Raw genomic sequence first — 14,885 nt, forward strand, 5'->3', positions numbered from 1 at the left:
ACAACACATGGGCACAGGAGACCACTTCCTACATATAACTCTAGTAGCACAGACAATAAGGACAACATTGAATAAATGGGACCTCCCAAAACTGAGAAGTTTTTGTAAAGCAAAGGACACTGTCATTAAGACAAAAAGGCAACCTACTGACTGGGAGAAGATCTTCACCAACCCCACAACAGACAAAGGTCTGATTTCCAAAATATATAAAGAACTCAAGAAATTAGACTTTAAAATGCTAATTAACCCAATTAAAAAATGGGGCACTGAACTAAACAGAGAATTCTCAACAGAAGAAGTTCAAATGGCCAAAAGACACTTAAAGTCATGCTCAACCTCCTTAGCTATCAGGAAAATGCAAATCAAAACAACTTTGAGATACCATCTTACACCTGTCAGAATGACTAAAATCAAAAACAGCAATGATAGCCTCTGCTGGAGAGGATGTGGAGTAAGGGGAACACTCATCCATTGATGGTGGGGATGCAAACTTGTGCAACCACTTTGGAAATCAGTGTGGCGGTTTCTTAGGAATTTCAGGATCAACCTACCCCAGGATTCAGCAATACCACTATTGGGAATATACCCAATAGATGCTCTATTATACTACAAAAGCATTTGTTGAACTATGCCCCTCAATGGAAGAATGGATAAAGAAAGTGTGGAATATGTACGCATTAGAGTATTACTCAGTAGTAAAAAACAACGACATCTTGAATTTTGCATGCAAATGGATGGAAATAGAAAACACTATCCTGAGTGAGGTAACCCAGACCCAAAAAGACGAATATGGTATGTTCTTACTCATAAGTGGATTTTAGCCATAAATAAAGGGCATTGAGCCTATAATCCATGATCCTAGAGAAGCTAAATAAGAAGGTAAACCCAAAGAAAAACATATAGTTATCCTCCTGGATATTGGAAGGAGACAAGATTGCCAGGCAAAAATTGGAAACTTGGGGATGGGGGTGGGGAGTAAAGAGATATAGGGAGAAAAAAGTGAGAAGGGGGGATGGGGAGAGCTTGGGGAAATGGGATGGTTGGAATGGAGGAAGGGTGGATATGGGAGCAGGGAAGTATATATCTTAATTAAGGGAGCCATCTCAGGGTTGGCAAGAGACTTGACTCTAGAGGTGTCCCCAGGTGTCCATGGAGATGTTCCCAGCTAATCCTTGGACAGCTGAGGAGAGGGAGCCTGAAATGGCCCTATCATATAGAGAGCCGCGTGGAGTCATACCTGATGGCAATGTGTAAAGAGCTGCGTGGAGCCGCACCTGATGGTGCTGGCTTCCGCCCTCTGCTATCCCGAAAGCGAATGCTCTCTATAATAATCAACTCCTTATGGCTTAAGCCTGACTTATGCTATTATCATGCAATGATCGTCTGCTGCTTGCATATGCATGGACCTACGGACAGTGCCCAGGTTGCAACCCGGGGTTGGCGGCCTGTGCCTATTTAAGGGCTCGGAGAGGTTTGCCCGGAGAGAGAGAGAGAGAGAAAGGGAAAGAGAAAGAAGCTGTGAATAAGATCCTGAATAAACTGCTTAGCACGAAGAGCTCCGGTGTTGTGTCTTCCTTGCTGGCCGAGGTAGGCGCGACACTATCCTATAGCCATACTGATGAATATCTTGCATATCACCGAAGAACTTTCATCTGGCAATGGATGGAGACAGAGAAAGAGACCCACATTGGAGCATTGGATTGAGCTCCCAAGGTCCAAATGATGAGCAGAAGGAGGGAGAACATGAGCAAGGAAGTCAGGACCGCAAGGGGTGTGCCCACCCACTGAGACGGTGGGGCTGATCTAATGGGAGCCCACCAAAGCAAGCTGGACTGGGACTGATGGAGCATATGAGCAAACCAGACTCTCTGAACGTGTCGGTAAAGGAGGGATGACTGAGAAGCCAAGGACAATGCCACTGGGTTTCAATCCTACTGCATGTACTGGCTTTGTGGGAGCCTAGTCTGTTTGGATGCTCATCTTCCTAGATCTGGATGGAGAGAGGAGAACCTTGGACTTCCCACAGGGCAGGGAACCCTGACTGTTCTTTGGACTGGAGAGGGATGGGGAAGGGGATGGGGCAAGGGGGATGGTGGGAGGGGCAGGGAATGGGAGGAGGAGAGGAGGTGGAAATTTTTAAGTGAAAAGAAAACAGAGATGTTGACCAATGGAATCGAATCAAAAACCTATGAGCACCTGATTTTCCACAAAGGAGCTAAAATTATACAATGGAAGAAAGAAAGCAACTTTAACAAATGGTGCAGGCATAACTGGATGTCAACGTGTAGAAGAATGAAAATAGATTCATATCTATCATCATGCACCTCAATACAAATCTGACCACACTGAACCTGATAGAAGAGAAAGTGGGAAGTAGTCTGCAACACATGGACACAGGAGACCACTTCCTACATATAACTCTAGTAGCACAGACAATAAGAGCAACAATGTATAAATGGGTCCTCCTGAAACTGAGAAGCTTCTGTAAAGCAAAGGACACTGTCATTAAGCCAAAAGGGCAACCTACTGAATGGGAGAAGATCTTCACCATACCCACATCAGACAAAGGCCTGATCTCCAAAATATATAAAGAACTCAAGAAACTAGACATTAAAATTCTGAATAACCCAATTTAAAAATGTGGTATTGAAATGAACAGAGAATTCTTAACAGAAGTTCATATGGTCAAAAGACACTTAAGGTCATGTTCAACTTCCCTAGCAATCAGGGAAATGCAAATCAAAACAACTTTTAGATACCATCTTACACCTGTCAGAATGGTTAAAATCAAAAACACCAATGTAACCTATGCTGGAGAGGATGTGGAGTATTGCAAACACTCATCCATTGCTGGTGGAAATGCAAACTTGTGCAACCACTTTGAAAATCAGTGTGGCAGTTTCTCAGGAAACTGGGAGTCAACCTATCTTGTGATCCAGCAATTACACGCTTGGGAATATATCGAAGAGATGCCCAATAATACTACAAAAGCATTTGTTCAACTATGTTCATAGTAGCATTATTTATAATAGCCAGAACCTGGAAACAACCTAGATGACCCTCAATAGAAGAATGGATAAAGAAGGTGTGGCACATATATACATTAGAGTTCTACTCAGCAGTAAAAGGGAAGGACATCTTAAATTTTGCGTGCAAATGGATGGAAATAGAAAACACTTTACTGAGTGAGATAACCCAGACCCAAAAGATGCATATGGCATGTACTCACTCATTAGTGGATTCTGGCCATAAACAAAGGACATTGAGCCTACAGTTCGTGATCCTAGAGAAGCTAAATAAGAAGGTGAACCCAAAGAAAAGCATATATTTATCCTCCTGGATATTGAAAGTAGACAAGATCGCCGGGCAAAAGTTGGGAGCATGGGGGTAGGGGGTGGGGAAAATGGGAGATGGGGAGAGAGAAGGGATCAGGGGAAGATTGGGGAGAGCTTGGGGGACTGGCATGGTTGAGATGGAGGAAGGGTGGATATGGGAGCAGAGAAGAAGATATCTTAAATAAGGGAACCATTTTAGCGTTGGCAAGAGACTTGGCTCTAGAGGGGTTCCCAGGTGTCCAAAGGGATGTCCCCAGCTAGGTCTTTGGGCAGCAGAGAAGAGGGTGCCTGAACTGGCCTTCTCCCAGAGACACACTGATGAATATCTTGCATATCACTATAGAACCTTCATCTAGTGATGGATGGAGATAGAGACATAGACCCACATTGGAGCACTGGACAGAGCTCCCAAGGTCCAGATGAAGAGCAGAAGGAGGGAGAACATGAGCAAGGAAGTCAGGACTGTAAGGGGTGCATCCATTCACTGAGACGGTGTGACTGATCTAATGGGAGGTCACGAAGGCCAGCTGGACTGGGACTGATGGAGAATGTAATCAGACCAGACTCTCTGAATGTGGCTGACAGTGAGGGCTGATTGAGAAGCCAATGATAATGGCACTGGGCTTTGATTCTACTGTAAGTACTGGCTTTTTGGGAGCCTAGTCTGTTTGGATGCACAGCTTCCTAGACCTGGATGGAGGTGGGAGGGCCTTGTACTTTCCATAGGGCAGGGCACCCTGACTTCTCTTAGGACTGGCGGGGGGGTAAATGGGAGGAGGTGGAAATTTTTAATAAATGAAAAAAAGATTTAGTAAAAGTTTTACTATCTCCATGCTTATTTTATCTATGTCATATTTTTCATTCAATATTTGTCTGTATGAATAATGTTTATGCTTTCTACAATGAATAGTAGATTTTCTTTCCTACAGATCCTTTTTCTGCAGGAATAATTGAAGTTTCCAAATGGAGCCCCACACGATGACTTCACGTGATTGAGATGATATCATGATAATGATAGTGCTACTATAAGACCAGTTTTGGTATACGAGCTGCTGAAATTGTGTACATTCTCACAATGTTCTAGACAAAAATCCAAATAAGAAATTTGGAAAAACCCTATCGGCTACTCAGAAATCATTTGCAATTATATTAGACAGCAATCTTGAAACTTAACCATCACTTTATTTTATAGGATCCCACAAAAACAACAATGCCCTCATGATATCTGCAAGCTGGTGCAGGACAATTCTATATTCTGTCAATTATACTTTAAATAAACGAACCAGGCAGGAAGTCTAGGCAGGAAAACAAGACAAGAAGTAGAGCTGGGGCAATGAGAACAGAAGAATTCTGGGATGCAGGAATTTCCCTCCACAGTCCTGTCCAGACACAGAAGAAGGAAGATGTGACTGCCCGACCAAAAAAGGTACTGAGCCATGTGGCTAACATAGATAAGAATAATGGGTTAATATAAGTTATAAGAACTAACACAAAGCCTGATATAATGGGCCAATCAGTTTTATAACTTATGTATACCTTCTGTGTGATTCTTTGGGACCTAATGTCTGTGGAAACTGGGCAGGACAGAAACCCCAACAAGACTGCTCCTCATATTACAGAATGGCAAGTGGGAAGTGGTGTGGGAGAATTGTATATATTCTGTCAATTTTATTTTAAATAAATGCTGATTGACCAGTGGCCAAACAGGAAGCATAGGTGAGACAATCAGACAGGAAGTAGAGGCAGGGCAATGAGAACAGGAGTATTCTGGATGAAGGAAGCTCTTCTTGCTTTTCTATACAGACACTGAAGAAGCAGGATGTGACCTGTCCAACCAAAGAGGTACTGAGCCATGTGGCTAACACAGATAAGAGTAATGGGATTATGTAAGTTATAAGAGTTAATAAGAAACCTGAGCTAATGGGACAATCAGTTTATAACTTATATGGAATTATGTGTAACTTCTTTGGTGTTTATCGGCTGTGGTAACTGAGCAGGACAGAAACCCCAACAAGCAGGCCCTCATGTTACAGAAAGCAATTTTAGAAGATGACATCCCCTCTCCAACCCCTCATCCCCAGGGTTAGGGACACTATTTAGGAGTTGGTTATTACTTGTGTAGGGGAGAGAGTTTGGGTGGATGCTATCTAGGCCCAGAGATCTCCAAAAAAGAGGAAAATAGAATGAGATAAGTGGTAGATTACTGTGAAATTACTCAGACTAATAATAATAATAGTGAGTAATAGAATAAATACTTGTGAGCTATTATTTATCGACAATTACATTGGTATAGTTTTTTTCATATTGATTCAAGTTCAAATTATATTTGTTATTTTTGTTTACAATATTTGCATATCTATGCAAAGTTATTTCTTCAGATTGTATGCATGTTTCTACCGCTGTTTAAGACATTTTGTATATTGATACAATTTTAGGGTATATTTTCATATTGCATTATACAATTCTATTTCTGATAAAGATACTTATATGTTGTTTACATTTTGAGGTCATGTTTTCCTTTACTGCACAGTTGTTTACAGATTGTTTAATATTCTGATATGAAGTCTTAGTCTTTAAGTTATACAGGTATTAATTATTATAGATCAATAGTTATTCATTTCAGTTATTTAGATACATAGTCATTGTACACTATATAGACAGATAATCTTCAACCACTTCAAGGATATGTAGAACATGGCATTTAAATAATTTGGGGTTCTGTTGACATGAGACATGATTGCTCCTGACAGCACCAATCTATTCCTGAGAGAAAGTTGAGAACCAGACAGTCCACTTAATATTTGTTCTCTTTTTGGTACAATTGGTTTTTGGGCAAGAAACTGCCCATGCCTCAACCAGTGACAAAATACATGGTATCCAGACTATATAAGCAAGGCACAAGGAAAAAGACTGGCAAACCTTGCCAAGACTGGATAAGACAGTTCTGAAAATTTTCCTGCCTCTGAAAACGGTCTATCAGTTACTCTAGGCCTTAGTCAAAGTTGGTTGCTTCAACATTGCAAATGAGACTTTGAGGAATCAGGTAGTCAGTTGTGTCTGTCATATACTGCATGATTATGCTTTGGAAGCTGCTTGAGTGCACCTCCTGCCTACTCAAATAATATTTTCTCGTTCTCAGGCATTTGCTGGATTTGAAGATTAGATAGTCATAGTTACCATCCTCTTATGGTTTAGCCAAGCTATTTCCAATGCAAGACTTAGACACTTTAGAATAGAATATTAAAACATTTTCATGTGTTCCTTGCTTAATATTGTTTATGTTGGTTGTAATTTTATACTTGATATCTGTTTCTATTTTATATAGTTTTGTCTTGGGCTTGGAACCATCTTATTTTGAGAAAAGGGGGAGGTGAAGGGGAATCTCTGCCAGCCAATGATCTTTAAGAGGTGGGACCAAGATAAGGCATGATCTTGTGGGTACCCCAGAGAAAAATGCCAGGTGACCTAGGGTTTGCATTCTCTGTGGTTCCCAAGTTTCACAGCTGTAGTTGGACTTATCATTCCTGTGTTGTGAGTTTTCCCCTTATAATAAAGCATATATAATTCATTTATATTGCCATAGTCTGGGATTCTTTAACATGCATTATTCAACAACCATCAGCTCATGAAACCATTATCACTGTGATGCTTTGAAAATATGAAGATTTATACATATATATATATATGTACACACACATATATATGTATATATATATATATTCTATTGAAAGAAGGTGTAACAATAGATAATGTTGGTATACAAAACTATGGTTTTAGAAATTACCTATATAATTGTTTTAATTACTGGTTATCTGGCCAGATATTAAATTTAATTAGGTTATTACTAAATTTTGATGCTTTCTTTCCTCAAGATTAATAGAAATGAATTACTAGAACTATGTGGAATTTTAGAACTAAAGCTTAAAAATTTTGACTAAAGTTCACCTTGTTCATTATATTACTTGTTAATTGCATTTATGTATATATCTTACATCTTGTTGTAGACCTGGGCCAAGGATGTTTCCTCTCTGATAATAGATTTATTCTTAACTCATCACTGTGCATATGCGAAGTCATGAGAACAATTTCTCAGAAAATTTAAAGAAATTCCAAACATACAAGTAATTTTCCTCTGATTTTACTAATCCTAACTTTTGTATCAGTACCAATAAAAGTGACTTCTGTCTTTTTCTGGGATCAAGTCCTCATCTTGTTTATTCCACTTTAATAACTCTGTCATTATTTTCCTTCTATGAATGACAAATGCAGCACTTTACCTCCTTTTTTTTAAACATCTTCTTTATTCTACAACTCCTGCTGCAAAATGAACTTAGAGCCTTTATATTCACTAATATGCTTCAGCCAATTCAACACTCTTTCTTCTTAAGTAGCCATATGTTACTTGTTTATAGACTTCTAATGATTAAAGTGACTATAATGTAACTTTGATTATTCTTTTTCACTGAGCTTATTGCCACAGAATTCATGGTCATATGCATCTTTTTCCTTATCATATGGCTTATCAATGTGTATATCTTGTAAGGACTTGTTTTATTGAACACATATTTTATGCTAGGACTTTAACATATTTAAAATACATTTCTAATCAACTGACTTTTAGTTTTATTTTCAATTTTATATACTGGTGAAATGGACTCACAGAAACATACTCATGATACAAAGAAAATAACATCTAAAAACTAATCCAAATAAAAGTTTACATATTCAGAGATATAATCAAAAAGTGATCTGAGTCCATATATACATGTATGATATTATTTTCTCTTTTGTAGTCTACTTGTCTTTGATCCTTCTCTCCTTTCCCTTATCTTGCCTCCTCACCTCTTCACTCATTACATTTTTATCTCCATTTCCTTTCACTTCCTTTCCCACTTTAATACCATCATGTCCCTTATAAAAATAAATGTATTATAAAATCCCAGGAATGCTTAAAAGAGTAGTAAATAATATCATTATATAGACCTTAAGTAACCTTCTCCATTATCTTGTATGTAGTGTATTATTTTACCAGTTTTAATAGGTTTCATTGTCAGTCTATGATTTTTTACACTCATGTTTTCATTTTCTTTTTAAGATATTTTACAGTAAAGAAATTAATCCCAAGGAGATTAAAATTTATTTAATTTTAGTTTGATATTATACAACAAAAAATAACAATCCAAATATTTCTTATTGAGTCAAATTGCCAATTATGCTTTTTCTTTGAACACTTTTTCTGAACATCCATAGCAACAGGCTCTCCTAAAAATGGTTAATTAAATTATCTTGACTGTAGAGAATATAATTGTTTTCTGAGATTTCAAAACTAGGTGATATTTAATCAATGTCACAGTTTGCATTGAAACATAAATTTTCATTGATGGGTTTCCTCATTAATTTGAAATAAAGCCTGTTATACAACTCTCATGGGCAGACTTCTGATTCCAGTTACCCACTTTTGTGTGCGTGTGTGTGTTCTCACATGACAAAAATCAGAAAGAAAAACAATAACCCCTGTCTCTTCTTATCTGGATATTTTTCCCAACATGAGGAATTTACTCTCAAGATTCATGTAGATTTCAACAAGTCCATTTCCAATACTGTGTCCTTAGAAAATAGGATTTTGACCAATTAAATTGGAATTTGAAGGGAAATATATCCAATCACTGGAAGTCAGTATCTATATTTTTTTATCTCAGAAAAACAATCTTCAAAGAAATAAATTCTTGCCACATAAAGAAGGGTTTCTATTTAACAAACAGAAAGTTCAGTAGCTCTGGGCAATTTTAGTAGAATATAGTAATTTTGTTTAGGTTTTAAAAAGCTACCATATTTCAATATCTTCTGGAATTAGTTCTTCACTACTGAAGTTACTAAAAGTCACTCATGATTACATAAAAAAGGTCAGTCATTTTCAAGAATATATAACATTGCATGGTGCAGCTGTGTTTTTCTATTTTTGACATTTGTCCTGTTTCTTGTTTTTGTTATGAACAAAGCTACTGAAGATGCTGTTGTTTAATCCAGTAGTTTGAAAATAAATGACATCCATAGGGAGTAGCACTAGTAGAAGGTATGACTTTGTTGGAGTAAGTGTGACCCTATTGGAAGAAGTGTGTCACTGTAGAGGTGAGCTTTGAGGTCTCCTATGCTCAAGCTACACACAAGTATAGCACAGTTCACTTGCTATCACCTGAGGATCAAGACATAGAATGCTCAGCTCCTTCTCCAGATCCATGTCTCTGCCTACATGCCACCATGAAGATAATGAACTAAATCTCAGAAAGTGTAAGCCAGCATCAATTAAACATTTTCCTTTAAAAGAATTGCCTCTTCACAGCAATAGAAACCTTAACAAGAAACTTTATGTGTGGACACTGTCATTGGTCCTTATTACTTCCAACACTTGACAATTTCATAATTTTCAGTTTAGGGTAATTACAATATTCTAAATAGTATCTACTTATCATTTTATTTTTGCTTCAAATATTTCACTATTATATAAATCTTCATATTTTTCAAAAAATATCTTGTAAGTCGAGTCCTTTGAAAACCATCTTGTTGAGGTTATTTGAGGTAAAATCTGTTGAAAGAAAGTTGCTTTGGGCTTTTAAGCAGGATACCAGTGCAATAGTTAAGATTCTGTTTTCTAGAGTACGCCATTTCATGAAAAGGATGACTGAAATAGTCAACAAGTTTTTGGTTAGCAAGATAAAAGAGTGTGAAATTAAATCAAAATAAAATTCTCTCAAGCACAGCACTTCTTAGTTTTGGTAGCACAGAGAATCTCTTAATACCATGTTGTCAAAATGACCTACTTTGATAGGGTAAACACTGTCTCTTCATGTGATTTCTCCATTCTTGAAAAATGTCTCTGATGGAAAATGTCTTACATTGACAAATTATTAATTTTATAATTTTAAACAAAAAGAATTCTATGCTTCTTCAGAAATATTCATAATTTAATTTCCAATTTTCAGTAGAGATGTTTCAGGTCAAACGTTTTCTTTAGAAAATATGTATCAGGTTTAAAGAATAAGTAAAATTGAAGACAGACTGAGCTGTGGGTTCTTCTTTTACCTCTTGAGACTCTGCAGGCCACGGCTTTGTTATACTGTGAGTAAGATCTGTTTCTGCATTGTTGGTGCTCTTGATGATTGATGCATTGGAAAAAAGGTTAAGAAGCTTTTGGAGCCACTTGACGGCAGTGAACACTTAAGATAGAAGTTCATTCCCACTCATTTTACTGGAAATAGAGTAGTAACATCTTTGCTCAGATTTCCATCAGATTCGGGAAGCCTTTCCTCTGTGCAATCTGTCAATATTTTACTAATCTTCTGAAGCTCAGAAGATATATAAAGAATACATCCCACCACCATTTTTTTCTTATTTGGAATTAATTATTTCCTATGAAATAGGAAAAAGGAAAAAAACTCTAATATACATTTATCTGTAAAGTAGCAGATTACACTCTGTCAACTATTTTGTCTTATGCAAATTCTTATTTTATCTTTGCTTGTCAGTTGAGAAATGATGCAATTTGAAATCTCATTCTGTATAATTGTATATGTTCAGAGTGCTTAGGGTATGACAATTTAACATAATATACCCTTATTCAATATGAGTTGAATTATAGAGTTAATAATTGGTTAGTGAAATTTTGATGTAAATGATAAAGGCATTGAAATTTTTCAGTCAAAGGACACTTACCTTCAATACTCATGTCCATTGTGACACCATGGCTTGGAAACTTCATAGACTATTGTTGTAATATGTGCGGCAGGGCTGCAACCCCGGCACCCGGCCGCCCGCATGGCTAGCTTATGCCCCGAAATAATTACACGGAAACTGTATTCTTTTAATCACTACCTGGCCCATTAGTTTTAGCCTCTTATTGGTTAGCTCTTACATATTGATCTAACCCATTTCTAATATTTTGTGTAGCCCCACGAGCTGGCTTACCAGGGAGGATCTTAACCTGCGTCTGTCTGGAGTGGGAGAATCATGGCGACTCCTGACTCGGCTTCTTTCTCCCAGCATTCTGTCTGTTTACTCCACCCACCTAAGGGCTGGCCTATAAATGGGCCAAGGCAGTTTCTTTATTAAATGAAAGTAATTCCTCCATCATTTCCCCTTTTTTTGTTTAAACAAAAAAGAAAGGCTTTAACTTTAACATAGTAAAATTACATATAACAAAATGGTTATCAAGCAAGAATTACAGCTACAATATTTATATCTATTTTATCTCTTATCATAACTAAGGAAAACTATAACTATCTATCCATTTTTTAACTCCATCAAAGACTCCAGAAGGATATAATATTACCTAAGTAAACAAGAGATCCAAAACTCTAGAAATGACAGAGACATCTCACTGCCTGGACAGTCATCCAAAGTTCTTTTGTACCGTTGGGGCATCCATCTTTGGCCTACAGGCCCATAGTATCCAGCAGACATTTTTATCAAGCAGGAAATTTCAAAGACAGTTCAGTCACTTTTTGCTGTGTCCTGCAGAATGTCTTGCAGACTCTTTTAGGAGTCAGGAACCCCGAAAGATCATCTCACCTTTAGGCAAGTTTAGTAGTCCTCTCTCTGAGGGTTCTCTGTGTCCAGTTTATGCAACAGTCCAGGCAAGAGCAGTTTCTTGCCCAAATGGCTATCAAACTCCATAAGGAGCCTCTTCAATGCCCATCTTCCTCTTGAAGTAGATTGGTGCTGCCAGGAGCAGACGTGTCTCATTATCATGAAAAGCCCTAAGTTATTAAAACATTAAATGCCATATTCTGTAGCCTTTGAAAGATATGAAGAGTGCCTATCTGAAATATATCTATGTACATCTAGAAAATCTAACTAACATGACTACAAGCTTGACTATTATTTATGATTATCCATTAGCAACCTATATTTCCTAATTATACATTACATTTTTAAATGAACTACACAATCACAATACCTTAATCAAGATCAGAAATACGTATACATATAACAAAATTGACCTTAAAATCTATACCAATGCAAATTATTCATATCTATATCATATCCCCCTTTAAATGTAGAAAAGAACATTTATAAACAATAGAAAGTAATTCCTCCATCAGACTATAATTCAGATGGCTAACTGAAATTTTTAGGGTAATTAAAATTTATAAGTATGGAAAATACAATTTCAAAAATTTTAATTAGTTTAATTTTAAATAAGTAATACTTTTAGTATGGTAATTTTATGTATGTGCCATAACAGCTTGTTTTGATTTTTCCCTTCCCTTGTTGTCACTTCTGTACTCTGTAGCTGTTTTGTCCTATACCCTGGTAATCATCCTTTATCTTTTTATGATGTACATAGTTTGATGACCTTTCTTTTTCCTCCTCCCTATTTTGAATGCAATGAAGCTACAAAGACCAATTTTTATTCCAAGTTTAAAAATTTGGAATAAAGATTCATCTGTGAGTAAGATTTCTAGTGTATGAGAAAAGACCAGAGGTTGATTTTGATTGGTAGGTAGGAATTACATGACTGGCTCAGAGGAACACAGGTCAATAGAACCATTTACATAAGGTCAAAATGTGATTGAGCTGTTGAGTATTTATGAGCAGAAAATCAACTAAGATTGCTGCACCACTACCACACTGCAGCCATCTGTTCAAATAGCGTAAATCAATCACTCAAGTAGTTTAAAAAGCTGAAAGAAAAATATTTGAATGGATGAGGATGAACAGATTTAATTCATAAACAGCAGACACCTTAAATAAACATACAATGGGGTCTGGAGTCAAAGGTACTGTGCAATCTGCAGCAGAGAGGACATTTCTTCCCTCCATCTCCCTAGACATAGGCATGGTACACTGACTGAGTGAAGGGCCAAATTCCCATGATTCAGGACCTACAAAAATATATTTTCAAATTCAGGGATTTATGCAGCATTTAATATAGGTGACCCTTTCACAAGTAAGAAAAAAACAAATGAATAGAAATTTAATGGGGAAATTTAATTTTAGTGACTTTGAAAAATTACCAATGGGAGCTTGGAAATTTTGTAATGCTAATGCTTAGTTTTTGAAGAATGTATAGATGCACACCAATAAAATTAAAGTGATTTTAAAAGTGAAGTTTAATGACATATGTAAGTACAGCCTTTATTGTTTAATGAAAATATTAAACATTTATTTAGAGTACAAGGTTTTACAGAAAAGAAAGGTATAGATTGAAGAATAAGAAAAATAATTTGGGTATTTAGGGGACTACCTATAGTTGTTGTAAGGGGAAGATGTCTCAGTAGCCTTTATTTAGCAATGAGGATCACAAATCAAAATCCAGTCACAACTCTCAAGATATTTTTGATACCCTATCGTTCCAATTCTTAATTAGACTCAGAAGTTAAAGCTGTTCATCAATCTGTAGACAGTATGATCCCATCTTTGGAACCATAAAGAAAAGACACTTCATATGTTCAACATTGAACTACTTTGTGTGTGCTTCTTTCCCATTTAAGTAGTGGGATATGACATCCAAGGCGAGGGAATCAACCTTCAACTACTAGAATAGTTCCTGAGTAATATTATGGAAAATAGTCCACTGAACTGGTTATTTTAACTATATAATCTATATTCCAGGCTCAGGGTTAACATAGAAATTTCCAAAGGACCAGGACACACAGTGATACCCTGTCTGAAATGTGCATATATATATATATATGTGTGTGTGTGTGTGTGTGTGTGTGTGTATATATTCATTCATATATAAATGTATATATATATACATATTTTTGGGTTTATGTGAGTAGTTAATGTTCAATGATGATAGCATTTTATGACTACATGTGGAAATACCAGGTATTTCAAAGAATATAATGATAAGTGCACTTATTTGTTTGCAAAGCATTAAAAACATAGATTATATTTAGAAATCTATTGACATATCTCCTTCTATCTAGCACCTAGGTATGGAAATTTTTTTCTTACAAATCTATTATTTAATAATGGTTTACCTACCCTAAAAATGTGCATCAATGTGTCTTAAAGTTTGTTTATATTTTTCTTCAGGTGTCATAAGTAGATTGAATGTCCTTGCTGTCTCCCATTACTCCTAGTTGAGGAATAAGTAATACCAGTTTGTATGTGAACACTACCCTGTCATTTCATAAACCTACAGTTAAAGGATCAATTATAAATATATGTGAACAAACCTAAAATGCCCTTATAGCCAAATGATCCCAAAAATTTCTGAGATTCTTTAATCACAATAAACAATTTCTGAAATGTTGTATTCTGAAATATATTTTGTTTCCTCATTTTTCTTTAATCTTATGTGTGTCCTAGTATGTAACCACAAAGGAAAGGCAGTCTACATCCCAATAATAAAACTTATTAATGAAACTTTTAAAAATACCTGGAGATAACTTGTAATATTTGAAAAATCTCTTCAGTGGTAATTCTTTTTATTCAACATAAACATTTGCAGTTTTAAGTGATTTTATATTCAATGAGTTCAGCATTGACTATCTCCTTGATAATTCCCTAGAAGTAAAGAACTAATGAAATGTGTTTGAGTTT

The sequence above is a fragment of the Chionomys nivalis genome, chromosome 1 (assembly GCF_950005125.1).
Source record: "Chionomys nivalis chromosome 1, mChiNiv1.1, whole genome shotgun sequence".
NCBI classification, from domain to species: domain Eukaryota; kingdom Metazoa; phylum Chordata; class Mammalia; order Rodentia; family Cricetidae; genus Chionomys; species Chionomys nivalis.